The 20,000-nt window shown below is 39.6% G+C and overlaps 1 protein-coding gene across 16 annotated transcripts in view; it reads right to left on the bottom strand.

Moving 5' to 3' along the window:
- The window catches only part of LOC115224303 (protein numb), a 567,004-nt gene that overhangs the window by 146,802 nt on the left and 400,202 nt on the right, over positions 1-20,000 (bottom strand). The gene's annotated exons all lie outside the window — the stretch shown is intronic.

The raw sequence follows: 20,000 nt of genomic DNA, 5'->3' as shown, positions 1-20,000 counted from the left end.
GTGGCTGTGTGGTAAGTAGCTTGCTTACCAACCACACGGTTCCGGGTTCAGTCCCACTGCGTGGCACCTTGGGCAAGTGTCTTCTACTATAGCCTCGGGCCGACCAAAGCCTTGTGAGTGGATTTGGTAGACAGAAACTGAAAGAAGCCCGTCGTATATATGTATATATATATATATATATATATATATATGTATGTATGCGTGTTTGTGTGTCTGTGTTTGTCCCCCCAACATCACTTGACAACCAATGCTGGTTTGTTTATGTCCCCATAACTTAGCGGTTCGGCAAAAGAGACCGATAGAATAAGTTCTAGGATTACAAAGAATAAGTCCTGGGGGTCGATTTACTCGACTAAAGGCGGTGCTCCAGCATGGCCGCATTCAAATGACTGAAACAAGTAAAAGAGTAAAAGAGTATAGCAGGAAACTCTGAAAGTATCATGGGTGAAAGTTCAAAGTGATTTAGCATAAATGGGAATGCTCTAAAACGGGGTAGGAGAGAATTTGAGATGCCCTATGTGTTGATTTAAGCTAGTTGGATAAGTAAAATCTATGGGATCACTGGTGAAAACCTTGCAAGCAATGGATAGGAAAGTGCTGCTATTACTTTACAGCTGTTTCTGGATAATCTGTTCAACCACCTCTTCTCTCATATCTTAACCCCACCTAACACACGAATGCAGCATTGTTCCTCCCTGTGTTTGTTGACTCACAAGTTACATGGTAACCTCACTAGTGCTGGGGACATGGAAACAGCACCCAGTACGCTCTATGAAGGGGTTGGCATTATGAAGGATATCCAGCTGTAGAAATTATGCCGAAGCTGGCACTGGAGCACAATGCCACCCTTTGACTCAATTGGATTCTTGCCAAACTGCCCAAGCCATACCATGACGATGATGACACACAAACACATAGATGAAGTGAAAAATAGACTGGGTATAGGAAGAATTGGTTATAATAAGCAAAAGAGAGATTAATGCAATGCACATGGATCATAATGGTTGGATAAAGAAGTGGCAGGAGATCCAAATGGAAGGAAACAGTAGATGAGAAAGAGGTACGAAGGCATGGACAGGAATATTGAAGTCTGGTCTCAGGAAACTGAACCTCAGCCAAGCAATGAAAGAAAGAATAATGCAACAAATGGTAAGACACTGTGTTGGAAAAGACCTGTCCAACCCATGCAAGCATAGAAAACGCATACAATTCATATTATATTACACACACACATATATATACCTATATATATATCTACACATACATTATATATATATATATATATATATATATATATATATATATATATAATACAAATAAGAAAATGGAGAAACAATTTAGTTGGTTCATCAGCTTTCGGATATTAGAATGTTGACTTATTTATTTATTTAACAAAAACGAGAACCTTAATTATATATATATATATACACACATACACACTACACACACATACATTCGTATCTATATATATATGCAGAAATTTGCACACAGGCATGGCTGTGTGTGGGTAAGAAGCTTGCTTCCCAACCACATGGGCAAGTGCCTTCTACTATGGCCTCAGGCCGATCAAATCTAGCGGCTCACAAAAGAGACTGATAGAATAAGTACCAAGCTTAAAAAAAAAGGTTGATTCATTTGACTAAAAGAAAAGATTCCTCAAGGTGGTGCCCCAGTATGGTTGCAATCTTATAACTGAAACAAGTAAAAGAGAGAAGAGAAAAAGACCAGAGACACAAACAAGTTTATTTCTCCCCCACTTTTGGATTTTTACAGGAAAGGACATTTCATGATAAGGGGATCAGTGTCACAGGAGGAAAGGATTAGGAATGATGGTCACCAGATGTGGGAAGAGTGCAGGTGTGCAGAAAACCCAGACTCAGTACAGGTGACAATGAGGAGAAGCGAAGAGAGAAAAGCGTGTGGTTGCAGGGGTGGATGAATGAGTGGAAGTGGTAAGCAACCAGCCAATTCAGATGGTGATAAAAATCCCCTACTATTTCACCCACCACCATAACCACCACCTCTACACCTTCACTTCCCCCATATTGAAACAGAGTTATTTAATAAGATAACACAGTAATGTAAATAATACTAATTTATGATGACATATTCTCTCTCTCTCTCCCTCTCTACTTTCTGTCTCTATCGCCCACTCTCTATCGTTATCTACCTCTGTATATCTATCCATCTAGCTCACGCTCTCTAATCCTCTCCATAACTAATCTCTTCATTTATCAATCTCTCCCTCTCACTCCCTATATATATATATTATATATATATATATATATATATAATACAAATAAGAAAATGGAGAAACAATTTAGTTGGTTCATCAGCTTTCGGATATTAGAATGTTGACTTATTTATTTATTTAACAAAAACGAGAACCTTAATTATATATATATATATACACACATACACACTACACACACATACATTCGTATCTATATATATATGCAGAAATTTGCACACAGGCATGGCTGTGTGTGGGTAAGAAGCTTGCTTCCCAACCACATGGGCAAGTGCCTTCTACTATGGCCTCAGGCCGATCAAATCTAGCGGCTCACCAAAAGAGACTGATAGAATAAGTACCAAGCTTAAAAATAAAAAGGTTGATTCATTTGACTAAAAGAAAAGATTCCTCAAGGTGGTGCCCCAGTATGGTTGCAATCTTATAACTGAAACAAGTAAAAGAGAGAAGAGAAAAAGACCAGAGACACAAACCAAGTTTATTTCTCCCCCACTTTTGGATTTTTACAGGAAAGGAACATTTCATGATAAGGGGATCAGTGTCACAGGAGGAAAGGATTAGGAATGATGGTCACCAGATGTGGGAAGAGTGCAGGTGTGCAGAAAACCCAGACTCAGTACAGGTGACAATGAGGAGAAGCGAAGAGAGAAAAGCGTGTGGTTGCAGGGGTGGATGAATGAGTGGAAGTGGTAAGCAACCAGCCAATTCAGATGGTGATAAAAATCCCCTACTATTTCACCCACCACCATAACCACCACCTCTACACCTTCACTTCCCCCATATTGTAACAGAGTTATTTAATAAGATAACACAGTAATGTAAATAATACTAATTTATGATGACATATTCTCTCTCTCTCTCCCTCTCTACTTTCTGTCTCTATCGCCCACTCTCTATCGTTATCTCCCTCTGTATATCTATCCATCTATCTAGCTCACGCTCTCTAATCCTCTCCATAACTAATCTCTTCATTTATCAATCTCTCCCTCTCACTCCCTATATATATATATATATATATATATACACAAACATATATCCACATATATATATATATATATCTTAGGCACATTTAGAAAATAATATCCTGTTACAGTTGACTTCATTCAATCAGTCGTTCAGACTCTCCATTAACTTCAAACTAAAGGATCAATAAATCAGGTATGCTACCACCACCACCACTACCATCACCACCGCTGCAGTCACTACGTGACTTTGTAGCCATTACTAGCAAACGGCGGTGGGCGGTATCGTAACAAACAATCCAGGAGAGGCAAGAAGATTACACGTTCACTTTTGGTTTACATGTTTCAGTTGTGGGGAAAATATTACGTAGAAGAAGAAGAAACCAACACAACACAAACCCAACACTGTACAGCCATGCTTTCAAGATGTCCGATGAGCGGCAACCAATTTGGCAAGCATGAATTGTATTTTATGAGGTCAGCAGTAGACCTTTATTAGATTGGTTCTCACTGTAATTATCTCCGACTAGCTTCTGGCTACCTACCGTACTGAACTCTGTGATACCCTATGCATTGCAGCATTAGTATCTCGCTGTGGAGTCATGTGCTACGCAAGTCAGTGTCTGTTCGAGACAATTAACTTGCTTAATGCCTTTCATGCTTAATTAACAAAGAATTATTTCTGAATCATATATCCCTTCCTCGTCAAAGTGTGAAACGTAGCTTTCATGTTGGTCGCGGAAAAGCATTCAGGCTATTTTCATACTCCAATTCATGTTACCACTTCAGATATTTCAAGTGTATAAAAATTTTTACTTTAAATATCACAGCCAAACACGGGGTTTTCAAGAGAAATGCCCAAGACGTATTCACAGGTCATCGGAGATCAAAATACTTAGAAATATCCAGTTTCAACATTGGCACAAAACCAGAAAATGTGTGTGTGTGTGTGCATGTGTGTGTGTGTGTGTGTGTGTGGTGAGGTTATAGTTAATGTAATCAACACTATTCTTGGGATTTGAACTCAGAACAAAGGGTCATACCTAAATACTGGAAGGTATTTTGTCCAATGCTTTACAAATTCTGCTACATATAGAAAGGTGCAAGAATTTTCACATCGATATAGAAGCTGGAGATTCTGTCCCTCCAATCAGTGATTGGGCACGTGTGTGTGTATGTGTGTATATACATACATATATATATTTCTTTACTACCCACAAGGGGCTAAACACAGAGAGGACAAACAAGGACAGACAAAGGGATTAAGTCGATTACATTGACCCCAGTGCGCAACTGGTACTTAATTTATCGACCCCGAAAGGATGAAAGGCAAAGTTGACCTCGGCGGAATTTGAACTCAGAACGTAACGGCAGACGAAATACGGCCACGCATTTCACCCGGCGTGCTAACGTTTCTGCCAGCTCGCCGCCTTATACATACATATATATACATACATATTATACATACATATATATACATACATACATACATGCATGAGGGGCAGCTGAAAAGTGCCTGGCTTTAAGGGCATTGTGAAAGGCCTGGTTGGAGGCTCAACCTTCCAAGTTCTTTTTACAGGTGTGTGTATGTGTATGTAGATGAGCATGTACATGTGCGTCTGTATGTGCACTGAGAGTAAATGTGTGTGCGTGAGTGTGTGTGTGTGTGTATTGGGTTTGCATATGTGAGGGTGTACGTAAGGGTGAATGTGTGCATGTGAGGGAGAGAGGTAGAGAAAAAGATGGAGAGAGAAAGAGGGAGCAAGAAAAACGGAGAGAGGGAGTGTGTGTGTGTGTGTGTGTGTGTGTGTGTGTGTGTGTTGATACAGAATAGTAAAAAATCCCTGATTCAAGCTGATTGTGGTAATTTGATCTGTCAGAGTTACCTTCCTTTTCACCTGATTGACTTCACCCTTTGGTCATCTCCGAGATCAATAAAATAACTATCAATCAGCATACAGGGTCCAATATAATTGATAAAAACCCCTTGAAGGTGGTGCCACAGCATAACAGCAGCTTAATGACTGAGACCAGTGAAAGAGCAACACTACTGAATGTTAGTGTTACTACTGGTGCTACTATTACAAAATCAAATAAACTTGGATAGAACTGTATATGTGCATATGGTTCAGTGCATATCTCTTATCTTTCACTTGCTTCAGTCATAGGACTGCGGCCATGCTGGGGCACCATCTTGAAAGGTTTCAGTTGAACAGATAAACCATAGAACATATTTATTAAATCTGGTACTTATTTCTATCAGTTTCTGATCAATTGCTAAGTAACTGAGATGAAAACAAATTAACACTGACAGAAAGACACACACACACACACACACACACACATGCACATACACATGACAGGCTTCCACACAGTTTCCATCAACCAAATTCATTCAAAGGCTGGGGACTATAGTAGAAAGGTGCTGTGCAGTGGAACTGAACTCAAAACCATGTTGCTGCAAAATGAGCTTCTTATCTACAGAGCCACCTTTACACCTCTGTGTGTGTGTGTGTGTATATATATATATATGTTTGTGTGTTTTAAATGACTATGGTGGCTCTCTTATCTTCACGATCTTCAACGCAGTCAGCAAGTTTGAGGGACAAAAAAGAGACACACTTAAAGACAAGAGACACAGGAGGAAGGCGCAAGCCGCCTCTGACACCACACTGGATGTTACCTTCGTCTGTGGACACTGCTCATGGACCTGCCTTTCCCATATCGGACTAGTCAGTCATGAGCGTGCATGCACGCAACGTGGACAGCCTTCGTGATCTTCGTTCGCGAAGCCATGCTATGTTCTCTTAAGATGCATTTCTCTACATGTACTTACAAGCCAAAGAGGTAAGGTAACAACAGTGTGGTCATTCAACTTGCTAGAAAGAACAACCACAGATCCCTTCCCACAATATATAAACTACTGCTTTAAAAATTAAACGACTGACTCACTAGAAAATATAGTTTCACATTAAGAAAAATTATGGTCACTGATACAGACAAGCACTGATTATAGATCAGATTACTAATCAGGACTGGTCTGGGGCATGCCTGTCCCCAAATAATTTTTTTTGTTTTTGCAATGGGTTATCTTGTTTCTATTGCTCAGAATAGATAATACTACAGCTGTCATTTGGAAATAGGGATGATTTGCTAATATGTGTATCATGCTTTTTCTAATTGTTTCTGGTGCTTGTGCAGTTGTGAGACACAGACATAGACAACCCCTTAACCCTTGAGACCTTGATCCAGCACAATGTCCAGGGTGTGACAGGTGGAAGGAGATAAGACTGTACCAGCACTCAGAGTTGATAAGGAAATCACACATTGAAAGGATGAAGGGCAAATTTAACCCTTTAAGCACTCAGATTACTCTGTCTGAATATAATACTTTTTTTATTCACATTAATTTCAATTAATCATGCATTATCTCATAGCTTTGAGGTTTTGATGGCATGATGGTTTATTTTTAGAATGACTTTGAAAGGTATAAGAAGCCAGATCTGGTTGATTTGGACATTAACATTTTTATTACCATATTTCTGTTGAGATGCTCTTTTACTCTTTTACTCGTTTCAGTCATTTGATTGCGGCCATGCTGGAGCACCGCCTTTCGTCGAGCAAATCGACCCCGGGACTTATTCTATCGGTCTCTATTGCCGAACCACTAAGTGACGGGGACGTAAACACACCAGCATCAGTTGTCAAGCAATGTTAGGGGGACAAACACACACACACATACATATATACACATATATGCGACAGGCTTCTTTCAGTTTCCGTCTACCAAATCTACTCACAAGGCATTGGTCAGCCTGGGGCTATAGCAGAAGACACTTGCCCAAGATGCCAAGCAGTGGGACTGAACCCGGAACCATGTGGTTGATTAGCAAGCTACTTACCACACAGCCACTCCTGCGCCTATGTTTCTTTGAATTAATTTTAAATATAACAAAGAATTTAGTAAAATAACTTTGTTATCATTAAGTTAGTGTTAGGAACATAAATTACGACTAAGGTTTGGTGGAAGAGTTTAATTCAGAACTTTTGAAAACAAGACATTTGTACTACAGAGTCAGAGGTGGTTTCAGCTAGGTTGGTATCAAAAGGGTCAAACAAGTAGACATTTGGGCTGGATATGGCCAGTTTAACCCTGTAGCATTTAGACAGGCCATATTTGGCCAAAATATTCTACCTGCTTTATAGTATGACTGGCCAAATCTGGCTACTTACACCTATCCTACAATGTCATTCTAAAAATAAGCTACCACATGATCAAACACTTGAGGCTACAAAATATTTCATAATTAATTCAGAGCAATGTGAATAGATAAAGATTATATGACATTTAACAGAATAATCTGAATGCTAAAGGGTTAAAGACACAGTGTAGAGTTCTGGAATGGATATCATAGCATCTGTCATCAAATATTGTAACAGAGAAATTCTCAAACTGGTGAGGAAGGCGAATGCCAGAGAAACTGTAGGAAGTAAAAGCCAATGGAGTCTTGAAGTAATCACAAACTGACTAAATGCAACTTGTGTGTCTAGAAAATGCACGGAGAGCCTTTTGTTGCTCCCATCTATTTAGCATGGCGAGTGAAGGGCTATAGCAATGTTGATAACAAAAAATAAATTTTGTGCAAGAATTAAGAATGATATGCAATAGAGGGGACAAACAAAGACAGATAAAGGGATTAAGTTGATAACACCGACCCCAGTGCGTAACTGGTACTTATTTAATCGACCCCAAAAGGATGAAAGGCAAAGTCGACCTCGGCGGAACAACAATTCCGAACGTGGCCATAGCCAGCGCCGCCCGGCTGGCTTCCATGCCGGTGGCACGAAAAAAGCACCATCCGACCGTGGCCATTGCCAGCTTCGTCTGGTCCCCGTGCCGGTGGCACGTAAAAAGAACCCACTACACTCACGGAGTGGTTGGCGTTAGGAAGGGCATCCAGCCGTAGAAACATTGCCAGATCAGACTGGAGCCTGGCACAGCCTCCTGGCTTCCCAGACCCCAGTTGAACCGTCCAACCCACGCCAGCATGGAAAGCAGACGCTAAACGATGATGATGATGATGCAGGTGTACATCTCTGAAACCGGGGCTAGAATAGAGTTTACCTGTTAGAAAGAGCCAAGCTCAACTGTTTCATTAAAATATATAAAGTTAACCCTTTCATTACCAACCCGGCCGAAACTGGCTCTGGCTCTGAGTACAAATGTCTTGTTTTCATAAGTTTTGAATTAAAATCTTCCACCAAACCTTAGTCGCAATTTATGTTCCTAACAATCGTTTAATGATAACTAAGTTATTTTACTAAATTCTTTGTTATATTTAAAACAATTGAGAAAAACACAGAGCATCTCAAAATAAATACAGTAATGTTAGTTAGTTAGTTAATTTTTTGGCTCAAAAAGCAAAAAGCAAGGCCATGTAGGGGGACATGGAATTATGTACAGGGTGGTATTCATGTAAAGAGTTCAGGCCACTTGAGGTCAAGGGAGACTTTGAGTTAAATTAAATTGCTTATTTATTCAGATTGTTTTGAATTAATCATATACATTATCTTGCAGCTATGTCACTTTGTTTTTAGAATGACATTGTAGGGTCGGTGTGAGAAGTTAGATCTGGCCAGTTTGAACATAACACAGATAGAATATTTGAGCAATATGTGGCCAGTTTAAATACCGAAGGGTTAAATATGTTTTCTTTCTAAATTCAGCACAAACAGAAGATAACTGTACAGAGTGATTCAACTTAAAACCTAAACATGATGTGCAAATCTAGCAGAAAAACTAGGTTTCCAATTTAAAGTCAAGTTATATAAACGTAAAAGATATATCACTGTTGCTGTCAAAATCTATCAAATATCCAGTCGATTGCTGTCTAGAAACTTGTGTTTCCTATAATGATAATAATGTCAGAAAAAATTTAGATTTCCTTATTTGTTATTTCTGAAAAAATAAATTTATCTATTTTTGTTTACATCAATCTTCAGCTTACTCATACCACGACCATTTCCTTTTTTTCTTTTTTTCTTTCCTTCCTTCCTTTCTATTTTTTTTTTATCTTCTTTTTGTTACATCTTTGGCTGGTCTTAAAATAACTTGAAGTAACACCAGATTTAAAAGTGCGGCTTCAAGTTCCAAAAATGAACAATCTCCTATATTAGAGTTTTTACTGACATATTCAGCTAGCGTGACCAATTCGTCTAAAGGAGAGTCAATGGTGATTATGGCCCAGTAACTAAGACTCTTTCCAGTTTTGTTAAATCTGAGAGAGACAGACAGACAGACAGACAAGAATGTTATTAATAGAACAACTGATGAGGGTCTGTATATAACATTTCTCTATATATATATATATATATATATATATATATTATATATATATATATAGGGGTAAAATATGAAAAATCAATGAAAATGCATATAGTAAATAAAAAAAGGCTTTTTATGACAGGTAACGACAAATATATACATTTAGATTGACTGAGGTACTAATAAAAGTCATTATTATGAGATGATTATAAGATGATTATAAAATGATTATAAAGTCAGAAAACAAAGCGTACCATGGTTTCCGCAAAGCTATTCATATATATATATACACACACACAATGATGTTTTGACCCTCCCTTTCTTTCTCATCTCATACTCCACAGCAGAAGCATTAAGGCCACCCCACCAAGAAGCCTGTGCAAGTGCTACGTTACAGCGCTCATGTCAGTGCCATGTAAAAGCACCCAGCACCCTCTGTAAAGTGATTGGCGTTAGGAAGGGCATCCAGCCATAGAAACCATGCCAAATCAGACTGGAGCTTGAGGCAGCTCTGGTCAAACCATCCAACTCATATCACTGTATTGGGTAGATTTTTCTCGGGGCACCTACACTAAAGAGGTCAAATAGTTCTTGCTGAGACAGGGCTATGGGGACCCCACAGCTTGACACTTTCTCTACTTGCTTGTAATAATTACTGGGGGTCTCTGATTTGGTCAACAATCTTTCAAGGCAGTATTTCAGTATAGCTGCAGTCCAATGAATGATACAAATAAAAGAAACGTGTGTGTGTGTGTGTGTAAACAAAATGCCTGTGCACTTGATTGTGACAAAGTGCCATTGTTATTCAATTACAAATCAAACCAGATTGAATAATCCTGTGATTGAAAATGCCTTGGTTAGGATAGCTGCACCCATTTTTCCATTTTATTTTATTTTTAACCCGTGGTAGCGCGGAAAACGGACGTTAAACGATGATGATGATATCCTACACAGCATTATCCCCTGTATCTTCTTTAGGACACTTAGATGTGGTTTAGGAGAGATTTAGCTGCTATTTCTAGCAAGCTGAGTGACTGCAGATAAACAGGTTCCTTTGTTCGTTTGTGGAGAAGAGTTGTACATACATGGAGAGAAGTGTTGCACACGCATATAAACGCACATGTGTGTGCGTGTGCATCTGTGTGTGCGTGTGCATCTGCATGTGTTTCTATTTCTTCCTCTGATTCATATTTATTCAAGATCATTAGTAGCCACCGACCCCGTCCTGATACCTGCACTGGAACCATGGTATGAATTTACAGCTAGTCACTAACAGGCAAGCACACACAATATGTACACACACACACACACACACACACGCACATCACATGCATGCACACAGCTGACTCACAGCTGCACAAAACCAAACATTCTTTTTTTCTCCCCCCCACACTCACCCAAGAATCAATAATTAGTACGTATACAAAGCCGGACATAAATCCCGGTTCATAAATTATCATACAGTCCCTATTGTTTAACATAAGGCCCAGCGTCAATAGCAACAGTTGGCAAGCAACGAGCAGCAAACATCCTATAGAAGAGACAAACAGACAGATAGAGGAGGAAGAGGACAGAGTGATGGCAGAAATATCTCCAAACATGTTATGGACATCTTGAATGAAGATGGTGAGTTAACCAAGAAAAACATGAAGTTTATAGATCTGGTTTCGTCTGTCATTGCTGGAATGACTAATGTCTTATAAAAACATTAGTCTTCATTATGTATCACAGATCTTAAGTTAAGTTAATTTTTTGGCTCAAAAAGCAAAAAGCAAGGCCATGTGAGGGGACATGGGGTTATGTACAGTGAGGGTGTTCATGCAAAGAGTTCAGGTCATTTCTGGTCAAGAGAGACTTTGAACCGAGTGGTTGTCGGCATCTTCACTATCTCGTCCGGCAGCTTATTCCACGGATCCGCAACCCGGACGGACAAAAGCCCCTCTCCTTCGATTGAGATGAAATCGTCGCAGATAGAGCTTTTCGGAGTGACCCTGCAGCCGATGCTCTGGAGTAGGAGTGAAGAATAGCTCTTTCGAGAGGTTACACTTCCGCTTATGATGCTGTGAGCGAGACTGAGATCACCACGGTGTCGTCTATCACGACCCTACAGGATCATTAGGTTTGAGCTTAAAACTGGTTTCTGTGGTGTATAACTAACAGAGTGCAGTACTTTCTCCCTGGATGGGATGGCAGTCCATTACAATGTTAACTCCTCCCAGCTGTGCTAGTAATAATTTTCAGTAAAATAAAGTGTGTTATTCAAGGACACAATGTGCCTCTCAGTTTGGAAATTGAAAGCACAACCTTATGACTTAACCTCCAGACTGTGCACCCTTCAAACTACTGCAAACCTTAAACCTGAAACCATATGAATTACCTGTGATGTTCATTATAAACCAGCAGTCATCCCTCCCACCACCACATATGGCTTGGAGAAGGCGAATGAAGAATTCTGGAACTTGGGTGCACATACCTGAATGTTGCTTCAAATTTTGGTACATGGCCAGAATATTCGGGGGAGGGTTAAGTCAATTACATTGACCCCAGTGCTCAACTGGTATTTATTTTACTGGCGGCGAGCTGGCAGAAACGTTAGCGCACTGGGCGAAATGCTTAGTGGTATTTCGTCTGTCACTACGTTCTGAGTTCAAATTCCGCCGAGGTCGACTTTGCCTTTCATCCTTTCGGGGGCGATTAAATAAGTACCAGTTACGCACTGGGGTCGATATAATTGACTTAATCCGTTTGTCTGTCCTTGTTTGTCCTTTCTGTGTTTAGCCCCTTGTGGGTAGTAAAGAAATTGGTATTTATTTTACTGACCCCGAAGGGGTGACAGGCAAAGTCAAACTCAGAAATGTTAAGATGGACCAAATGCAGCTAAGCATTTTGCCCAGCTTGCTAACAATTCTGCCAGCTCACCGAATTTCTTTATAGGCGAAGAAGAAGCCTAGAAATAACAGTTAGATCTCCTTCAAATCACATATTACCAACAAATAGTGACACACTGGTTGATGTAGTCTTAGATACACTATATCGGAAAAAAAGAAACTGGTAGACGGAAACTGAAAGAAGCCCCATCATATATATATATAATATATATATATATTGTTATTTATATATATATATATATATATATAACGGGAAGGTTTACGAAATAAACAAACGACGACGAAGGCAGGTGGAGTAGTTAGTACAAACAAAAAAATGTTTAGTATGCCTCTCAGGAATAGAAAATAAAACAAGTCTGTTACGTTTCGAGCCTACGCTCTTCAACAGAAAGATACACAGAAAGAAAAGAACGGAGAGAGAAACAAGGAGAGAAAAAAAGCGTGCAGGAGCTAACGATTCAACATGGCGTTCCATGTTGAATCGTTCCATATATATATATATGTGTGTGTGTGAGTGTATATGTTTGTATGTCTGTTTGTCCCCACAACATTGCTTGACAACCGATGCTGGTGTGTTTACGTTCCCATAACTTAGCGGTTCGGCAAAAGTGACCGATAGAATAAAGTAAGATAATAAGAACAAAGAAAGATAATATGGAATAATCTTAATCTTGGTTTGATCATATATTTGCTGGATCTGAGTTGATTTGGGACTAAACAAATTTGATGGCTTTTGATAAGAAACCCAGAGAGAAGAATTTTAATCACTTAGAAGAATGTTTTTTTTTTAATGGCCTTGAATTTTAATCCAACTGGATCAACCATCCATGAACCACTCTTTGACAAAGTCTAGCAATGAAAGCGCAAATGAAATGCAAATAAAATGCGTAGGAGTGGCTGTGTGGTAAGTAGCTTGTTTATCAACCACATGGTTCCGGGTTCAGTCACCCTGCGTGGCACCTTGGGCAAGTGTCTTCTACTATAGCCTCAGGTCAACCAAAGCCTTGTGAGTGGATTTGGTAGATGGAAACTGGAAGAAGCCCATCATGTGTGTATATATATATATATATATATATATGTGTGTGTGTGTGTGTGTGTGAGAGAGAGTATATATGTTTGTGTGTCTGTGTTTGTCCCCCCAACATTGCTTGACAACCGATGCCGGTGTGTTTACGTCCCCATAACTTAGCGGTTCGGCAAAAGTGACCGATAGAATAAGTACTAGGCTTACAAAGAATAAGTCCTGGGGTCAATTTGCTCGACTAAAGGCAGTGCTCCAGCATGGCCGCAGTCAAATGACTGAAACAAGTAAAAGAGTAAAAAGAGAGTGTATCTGGTAACATTTCAGAAATTCATACTGCTGGGATCTATGGAGGGCAGCTATAAAGAGGCAGATAGCATCTTAAATTATACTGCAATGGTCTTCAAAGGGTAGCTATAAAAAGAGTGGATAGAGTCTTAATGATTGGATCAAACATCCTTCTGGACCTGGTTAATTGAAGTAGTAATTATGATGCTTTTATGGCTTACATATTAACACGTTAATTAAAAGACTGTTGATCTCATTGCTGACAAATTAATTTGAATTGAAGGAATCTGAGAGTTGTAATGGTAAATTTGTTAATTGCTTATCCTTCCAATTATGGATTACCAGAGCCAGTTTAATAGATAACAAATGGAAATGAATAAAAATCAATGACAGCCCTTAATGTGGCATTGGGTCACCATGAAACGCTTCGTCTTCATATAGGTGTATGTGCATCACAAGCAAATAAACCTGTTAAAATTACCCCGTTTCCAGATATTGCAACTATGAGATATTATATTATTTACATTACTCTTTTTTACTCTTTACTCTTTTACTTGTTTCAGTCATTTGACTGCGGCCATGCTGGAGCACCGCCTTTAGTTGAGCAAATCGATCCCGGGACTTATTCTTTGCAAGCCAAGTACTTATTCTATCGGTCTCTTTTGCCGAACCGCTAAGTTAAGGGGTCATAAACACACCAGCATTGGTTGTCAAGCAATGCTAGGGAGACAAACACAGACACAAACACACACACATATATATATACATATATACGACGGGGTTCTTTCAGTTTCTGTCTACCAAATCCACTCACAAGGCTTTGGTCGGCCCGAGGCTATAGAAGAAGACACTTGCCCAAGGTGCCACGCAGTGGGACTGAACCCAGAACCATGTGGTTGGTAAACAAGCTACTTACTACACAGCCACTCCTACGCCTTCACATTATTTACATTTGATGGATATTTATCCTCATCTTGTTTGTTGTTAAAACAGCATTTCGGCTGATATACCTTCCAGCCTTCATCAGGTGTAATGGGGAAATTTTGAACCTGTATGAGATATTATGGCTACAACAGCATCAACCCCTGAACATTACTGTTTCAAGTCTTAGCATTCATAGAGGAGGCACATGGCTTAGTGGTTAGGGTGCTGGACTCATGATCATAAGATAGTGGTTTTGATTCCTGGACTGGGTAACGTGTTGTGTTTTTGAGCAAAGCACTTCATTTCACATTGCTCCAGTCCACTCAGCTGGCGAACATAAGTAATACTGCGATGGACTGGCATCCTGTCCATGAAGGGAATTTATACACCACGGAAACTGGCCCTTATGAGCTGATATGATTGGTGAAGGTAACTTACTTTGTTTTACTTTAGGATTCACAAGGCTGGTTACCTGGTTTCGATGGAGTGTAAGTGAATGAGATCATCAACACATGACCCCTAAACAAGATGTTGGTCCACTGCAAGAGTACTCATTTACAGCTGAGAGGACTAGACTAACGTGAAAGGAAGTGTTTTGTTGAAGAGCACAACATACTGCCTGGGTCAGGAATTGAAACCACTACATGCGATTGTGAGTGCAACATTCTGACCACTGGGTCACACCTCTTAACTTCAGTATGAGATAGAAGTGAAGTAAAATAACTCAGCAGGAACTATATTCCACCTAAGAAACTTGGTTTATCATCACCTGACTGACCCCTTTAGCACTACGCAAAACCTGTTAAAACACAGCTTTTAATCCCATGAAAGAACCTCTGTGTGGTCACATTTACTGCTACAAACAGATGTCGAGTCTCCATAGAACTGTAACAATTTTTTTAAAAAAAGGACATTGCATGATGTGGATGCATTAAGGATATAATAATATAAAAAGAGCCATATTTCTGATTTTGGTAATCAGTGAATAAACTTCACTGAAAATTAGATATATACATTTGCGAATCGGGACAGATATCAACAGCTGGCGGGCGTCTGCTACCCTAGACCGATGATGGACAATGATCCTGAAACATGCGTGTCTCTAGATGCAGGCCTGGCTGCTGGGGGTGTTTGTCTCCCCTTCATAAATGTATATAAGGACACAGGAAAAATGTGTCGAAGCCAGCAGGAAGCGTCGATGCTTCCTAGGGCTAAACAGCGGTGGTGTAACCCCCTACTGTCACGTTCACGTTAGATTGACAGTATACAACCAATATAAATAGAAAAGAGAGGGAATTATGGCAAGAATGTTCAAGCCTATGAAAACACACACAACTTGTTAAATTTACAGCATGTCAAACATACAGTATGTTAAACATGTAGCATATTAAAAATATAAGTTATTAACACACACACACACATGCTTGGTTAAGCAATCAATATAAACAACCAGCTTGAACATTTACAATTTGTTAAAATATATACAACTTTATAAAACTTGTTAAAAAAACAACCTGACATGCATACAGAAAGTCAATACATATCATCATTGTCATCACCGTCATCATTTTCATAGTCACTTTTCCAAGCAATAAAAACGTCTGCACACTGGAAAAACTAAGGTTCAAACCTACACAAAAGACAAACCAATATTGGGGTCTCTATAAGGCAGTAAGCTGGCAGAATCATTACTACAACAGGCAAAATCTTTAAGGGCATTTCGTTCAACTTGAATTTTAATCCAACTGGATCAACCATCCATGAACCACTCTTTGACAAAGTCTAGCAATGAAAGTGCAAATAAAATGCGTAGGAGTGGCTGTGTGGTAAGTAGCTTGTTTATGAACCCACATGGTTCCAGGTTCAGTCCCCCTGCGTGGCACCTTGGACAAGTGTCTTCTACTGTAGCCTCAGGTCGACCAAATTGAGGAATGCTGGCAAACTTTTGCCATCTCCAAAAGATGTACTTGAGCCAATACATAGACACATGGAACATGAGCAAAGATCACTTACATTTATAGTGAATATTAAAGGCATAGTCGTGGCTGTGTCATTATAAGCTTGCTTCCCAACCATGAAGTATTTGGTTCAGTTCTACTGCACAGAGCCATAAGAAAGAGTCTACAACTATAGCCTGGGGCCAATCAAACCCTTGTGAGTGGATTTGGTAGGTACAAACAAGAAACTGAAAGATTGTCTTTGTGTTTGTGTATATTATTTTGGTAGGAAGCAAGCAAGGGTTAGCAAGAGGAAGAGCATCTGGTTGTAGAAAATTCTGCCAGACTCATAGAAACTGCATGGAAATTGTTCATCGTTTAACGTCCGTTCTCCATGCTAGCATGGGTTGGACGGTTCGACTGGGGATCTGGGAAGCCAGAAGGCTGCACCAGGCTCCAGTCTTATCTGGCAATGTTTCTACAGCTGGATGCCCTTCCTAACGCCAACCACTCCGTGAGTGTAGTGGGTACTTTTATGTGCCACCCGCACAGGTGCCAGGCGAGGCTGGTGCCTCAACAGGTCTTTGTGTCCAAGGGAGGAAAGGCATGCATAAGTGGGCTGGGCTCACTTGTCCTGCCTGGTCTTCTCACGTACAGCATATTTCCAAAGGTCTCGGTCACTGGTCATTTCCTCAGTGAGGCCTAAAGTTCGAGTGGACATTAAATCATGATAATGAAGATGAGTTATATAATTTATATATTTTCTTTAATTAATCGGCAGAAGTTACAGACTCTAAAACTTCAGCCAAATAAATACTTATAAATATTCTAAATCCTTAAAAATGTCTATACTGAAGGCTGCGGCCATGCTGGGGCACCACCGCTGAATGAGCTACACTAATATGTGAATCTACCTCTGATACGTGGCACTTGGTCAACAAGGGCGTTCGATGCCGCTGCCTGCATCTGTGTCTCCTGTCGTGAGGTAGGTTCATCTGGGACCCTCGACAAGAAGAGATCCAGTTTAGTTTTAAAGAAACCCACATCCACACCATGCAATTCTCTCAGGCATTTAGGGAAGATGTTAAAGAGCTGTGGTCCTCTGAAACCCAAGCTGTTGCAGTATTTGGTCCTGTATTTGATGGTGATGTTGGAATCTTTGGCACCATGCAGTGGCGCCCCGTTCTGCAGTTGGGGTAACTTTGAATGCCATTCTGTAAAAATAATTATAAGCTCATAAGAGTCCACCATGTATTGGCAATAGAAAATGATCTAATATTGGGGCATATAAACCCTAGGACATACATGTCCCAATTATTATTTATAGACTTTAAACTCATCACTAATTCTTCATTTAATGCAAAATATGCACACACACCCACAAGTAAACACATCTAAGCCACACCAAGGACCCACATCGGAGGTAGCTCTACAGTTTAAATTGGATTTGGTACTTGCATATCTATGGCATGTCTTCAATGTTGTTTACCTCACTGTGAATTCTATGTTATCGTACCTAGCCATTTCTGGCATCCTGCATGTTGATGTGCCTAGATTCTAATGAATCCTTGGGTGCGGCTGAGTGGTAAGAAGCTTGTTTCCCAACCACATAGTTCCAGGTTCAGTCCCACTGTATCATCTACTATAGCCTTGATCCAACCAAAGCCTTGTGGGTGGATTTGATAGAAGCCCATCATGTACATATATGTGTGTGTGTGTGTGCGCGCATGTATGTGCGTATGTATGTATATATCTATATGTGTGTGTGTGTGTTTATACTTGTGTTTTGACTCGCCCCGTCACCACTTGACAACTGGTGATAGTATTTACATCTCCCATAACTTAGTGGTTCAGTAAAAGAGACTGATAGAATAAGTACTAGGCTCAAAAAAATAAGTCCTGGAGTTGATTTATTCGACTGAAACCCCTCAAGGCACTGCTCCAGCATAGCCAGAGTGAAATGATGGTGCTCCAGCATGGCCACAGCTCGTGAGCTGAAACTAGATGAAAATAAAAAATATATATATACACACACACTCATATTTTGTATTCTATTTTCCTGTTTGATATTAACCTGCCTGAAACTGCTCCCGAGTTCTATAATAGAAACATTCTACTTCCAAACCTGCCATGAAAATTCCATTCTCATTCATATTCCTAACATCAGCTGAATGACGACAAGTTTACTCAACTAAATTCATCGTTATTTCCAAAATTAATACAAACGAAGGCATGTTGTTGTGGCTGTGTGGTAAGTAGCTTGCTTACCAACCACATGGTTCCGGGTTCAGTCCCACTGCATGGCACCTTGAAATGTCTTCTAGAATAACCTTGGGCTGACCAAAGCCTTGTGAGTGGATTTGGTCGACAGAAACTGAAAGAAGCCCATCGTATGTATATATTATATAATATATATATATATATATATATAAGTAGTTGAATGAATTATCTTAGTATGGATATGTCGAGAATAAAGGAATTTTGTTAAATCGTTGTTTCAACTCCATTCTTTCATATTTATATATATATATTTACATATATATATTATATGTATATTATATATGTATAATATATATATATATATATATTGTATTATATATATGTATATATATATATATATGTATATTATATATTCTATATATATATATTATATATATGTATATTATGTGTGTCACCCCACCATCACTTGACAACTGATGTTGGTGTGTTTATGTCCCCCGTAGATTAGCGGTTCGGCAAAAGAGACTGATAGAAAAGATTTACAAAGACTAGGTCCTGGGAGACAATTTGCTTGACTGAAGGCGGTGCTCCAGCATGGCCACAGTCAAATGACTGAAACAGATAAAAGACTAAAAGACTATTCTAACAGTAAAAATGCTAATGATAGTGTTAGCAAGGTGGTGGTGGTGGCGGTAGTAGTAGTAGTGTAGTAGTGGTAGTTGTAATAGCAGCAGTAATAATAGCAGTGAAGAAGACAAACTATGGAAGACCAAACAAAATGATTATTTACCAAGTTCAAGGGAAGAGGGATGCTATCTGGACTGTCCAAGAATTTAATTACCTAGACTAATGATAACGATGATGATGATGATGGTGACAATTATAATGATGGTGATCGATTGCATATTGGTAGTAAAAAACGGTGATGGCATCAATGACGACGACCATGATGATGATGACGACCACGATGGTGATGACGTCAATCGCCGCGATGGGGCTGCTGGCGGTGGCTTCCATATCAAAATAACTTTGCAAGAGGCACACACCACACACACATACACACACACACGCGCGTGTGTATACGTGCATATGTGTGTGTGTGTATGTGTGTGTGTGGGTGTGTTTGTGTATATAAATAGATCGTTACACATACTACCTGATATAATAATAGCCACGGCCACCAC

The sequence above is a fragment of the Octopus sinensis genome, linkage group LG25 (assembly GCF_006345805.1).
Source record: "Octopus sinensis linkage group LG25, ASM634580v1, whole genome shotgun sequence".
NCBI lineage: Eukaryota > Metazoa > Mollusca > Cephalopoda > Octopoda > Octopodidae > Octopus > Octopus sinensis.
This window is presented reverse-complemented; position numbering and strand designations above follow the sequence as displayed.